The sequence below is a fragment of the Archocentrus centrarchus genome, chromosome 10 (genome assembly GCF_007364275.1).
Source record: "Archocentrus centrarchus isolate MPI-CPG fArcCen1 chromosome 10, fArcCen1, whole genome shotgun sequence".
NCBI lineage: Eukaryota > Metazoa > Chordata > Actinopteri > Cichliformes > Cichlidae > Archocentrus > Archocentrus centrarchus.
In genome coordinates, this window is record NC_044355.1 from 34743760 (window position 1) to 34747605 (window position 3846).

Below are 3846 nucleotides of genomic sequence, written 5' to 3' on the forward strand. Positions count from 1 at the left end.
ACTCAACCACACCTCTTTCCTTTATAGTAGTCTGCTTTTTCTATGCCCTACATGCCCAAATTTACTCTCAGTAGTTGAAGTTGAGCCACGATGATGGAGACAGAGCCTGTTTACAGAGTAGTTGCTTGCTGCTGCTCTGGATCTCTGAGCATCTCTCATCCAGTCAACATTTGGTGGGACTTGACCTTGGTGTCGGTTTGTTGTAGCTACAGTACAATCGTCCAGAAATATCTATCAGTGGACACTGTGGGCCACATAAGGACCACCAGATGCCTTTGCAAGGTGGATAATACAACAAAACAAACTGGATTTAACTTCCTACCCCTGTGTTTGTGTGTGTGTGCATGTGTGTGTGTGTGTGTGTGTGTGTGTGTTTGTGTGTGTGTGTGTGTGTGTGTGTGTGTGTGTGTGTGCATGTTTAAAGCTGAGTAAATGCAGGATTTTTGGTAATTTTTATGAATAATGTTAAATAATCAAGATTACAGTTTGTTGATTGAAAATGAGTTTTTGATGATTTTCAGGTCTAATAGTCCTTTTCATGGTCATTTAAGGAATCTAACAGTTCGAGAATCTGGTCCTTCCTTTCACCTCTGGAGAGCTAATCATGTGACAGAGGATTTGACCATCAGGTATGACAAAGGAAAAGTTGAGGTGATAAATGCTTTCACTCATCGTGTTCCATTTTTCGCTTGCCCAGGTGGTAAGCTTGTTTTGTTTTACAAGTGCATGAATTTGTACTGAAAGAAACAATCTTAATCACATTTTATTCACTGTGTACAGATACTGTTACAGTTGTTGAGAAATACTAAAAATGCCAGTACACTGTAATTTAAATAAATAGTACTGTGGAATCCCGCTTTCATATTTTGGTGTATAGTTTATCTATTCATCCTGTGTCTCTGTTGGTGTTCTTTAGGTCAGTCAGAGCCGACATGTAGCTCAGCCAAACTGGAGAATTAATGTTGCTTAAAGGTGAGTATGAATGATTGTACATGTGTCTTCCCTGTGACAGACTTACCTGTGAAAGTGTACACCAAGTGTAAAGCTCTTTGACCTCACACAGTTCAAACTGGGAGAAAAGGTGAATTAAAGGTATTAATTGTAAATTAAAATAGTTTACACCCTCCAAAATTAACTTTTTCTATCGACTGAATTCAGATAAACAACTGTTGTAAACATTTACGTGTTGGGTTTTGGAGATTCCATTATATGGAGCAAATTTTTGTGTAATACCAATTGAGATTGTGATTCAGATTCAGAAAACTTCATTTATTCCACAATAGGAATTCAGTTTGACAGTTTGCTACTGCAACAGTAACCAAACAAAGTTATCATATAGACACAAACACAATCGAAGATTCAACATGCAACATTTATTATAAGTTTGTCAATGAGCTGCTCAGTGTTAAGGTCTGCAATCAGAACCCCACAAATGGACTTAAACATAAATCAAATGAAAGTAAGAACAAACTACTGCTCTTGACATTTAGCATTTGGCATCTTAATAGAAGAAGGTATGAAAGAATCTGAGTAGGCCATAGGGCGAGACAGGGAAAACAAAGATGTTCTGGAGACCGCCCAGGCCATGGGACAAGACCTAGTGGCTGAGGCCACCAGGAAAGATGGAGCCACTTTGTACCAAAGGCTTTTAAGGTGGCACTAATTAAACCAAAAAGCCATCACTTGGGCACCCGGGCGGCTTAGTAGTGAAGCCGGAGACCAGGTGCATATGTTGCGGTGTGGCTGGTGCGGATTCGAGTCCCGGCCTGTTGCCAGTTTGCCTGCGTGTCTTCCCCCATTACCTATCTCTCTCCACTGTGGATAAAAGCTGTTGTGGCCAAAAATGGGGGGGGACATCACTTGACCCAGCTGTCTTAGCTAATTATAGGCCAATCTCGAACCTTCCTTTTCTCTCAAAAATTCTTGAAAGAGTAGTTTTAAAACAGCTAACTGATCATCTGCAGAGGAACGGTTTATTTGAAGAGTTTCAGTCAGGTTTCAGCATTAGTGAAGGTTACAAATGATCTTCTTATGGCCTCTGACAGTGGACTCATCTCTGTTTTTGTCCTGTTAGATCTTAGTGCAGCTTTTGATACTCTTGTACATAACATTTTATTACAGAGATTAGAGCATGCTGCAGGTATTAAAGGTACTGCACTGCAGTGGTTTGAATCATATTTATCTAAAGACTCCAATTTGTTCATGTAAACAGGGAGTCTTCTTCACATGCTAAGGTTAATTTTGGAGTTCCACAGGGTTCTGTGGTGAGACCATTAACACTAAATTATTTTGCTTTCCTTTCTTCACCTCACCCACCTCACAACAGCTGGCTGCCCCTCCCAAAGCCTGATTTTTTTTCCAGAGGCTTCTTCGTGCTTGATCATCTGATTGCGGGGGGGTGTTGTTTGTTTGTTTGTTTGTTTGTTTTAATATTCCAGCGTCTGTAACCTACAGGATAAAGTGCCTTGAGGTGACATGTATTGTGAATTAGGGCTATGGAACTGAATTGGGGGGCCCATCCAGATGACAAAGGCATCTGAGTTTTTCAGCTTTAAAATGACTGAAAAGAGCGATATTGTGTTACTTTAATTTAGGACTCATAGCATACCTCTGGGGTCTCCACAGACCCCAGTCAGTAGGATGAGGGTTAAGGCATATAATGAAAAATAAATACATTTTAAGAAGTCAATGTAATCAAAGTAATGAAACACAACTGTGTTTCTTTATGTGAGTATGTCACAACTACACCTGAAACTCATGTAAAGTTCATCTTGACCTTGCTAATGTGCCTTTTTTTAATCTGTGAAAATGTCTAAGTCAGGTTAGGCACATCCATATGTCCCTTCTATTCTTTTTCCAGGAGAGAAACAAACAATTGTACTTGGAGTTCTCTCCCCTAGGTCGTCACCCCCCCCAACCCCCTCCTCCTCAGGCTCTGATCATCAGTAGACATGTTTGGCCATGTCCAGGTCTGTGTGCCACCAGTGACCCTGCCAGCATTATGTCCAGTCTCTGCGGCCTAGCAGATGCAAGTGTGGGCCACTTGGCATGGGACATATGCCATGTGTCTCTGAGGCCATCTGGACATCAGCATCCACAGCCTGCTTTCCTTGCTCCATCATCTCACCCCCACTCCCTGCTTTCTCTGCTTTCCTCAGTCCTTTCCACCTTCTTTGATCCACACCACCTCTTTCTTCATCTCCCTTTCTTCTTTGTTTCTTTTGCTCATCTACTTTATTGGCATGTCAGGCATATCCACTCATGCCTCCTGCTGCACAGAACAAAGACAAAATACAAACAGACTGGAAAGAGAGAGGGAGAGAGAGAGAAAGAGACCTAAAAGTACTGCCTTTTATTTGACTCTGTGAGAGTTGATCATTGTAGTGTGTGTTCAGCTTTGAGCTGTGGAAAAAAGAGCCCAGTAGGACATAAAGGCAGTAAAATGTTCTTCACAATTGTACCTTAGATGGAGTGCAGGAGCAGCATTAAACACAAATGACGTGAAATATAATGGAAAGAAAAGATGAGCAAGATTTGTTTGTATATATCAGGAAAATGCGGAATTTCAGATGATTTGAGAAAGAAATGTCAGTTTTTGCAGACAAATATACATGTCTGTTTTTTTTCCATTTTAAATATGACCTGTATGTTTTATACAGTAAATTCACAGGTGTAACATACTGCAGAAGTACATTGCCTCACCTTGAATGAGACTTATTCTTCATCAGTAAGCTCATAAAATATAATATGTTTCAGGACACATGATGTGTGACATTTTGTTGATTAATTCTTTTTCATGGCTGTATTGACATATGCATTGTATAGCTGTTTTCACACATGCACTGT

General features: G+C 40.4%; 1 long non-coding RNA gene across 1 annotated transcript; it reads left to right on the plus strand.

The window, feature by feature from the left end:
• Positions 1–584: 584 nt before the first annotated feature.
• LOC115787462 (uncharacterized) lies at positions 585–2944 on the plus strand. Its single transcript, XR_004020506.1, has 3 exons — positions 585–629; positions 917–972; positions 2861–2944. It is a non-coding gene; the product is annotated as an uncharacterized LOC115787462 (long non-coding RNA).
• Positions 2945–3846: the final 902 nt, after the last annotated feature.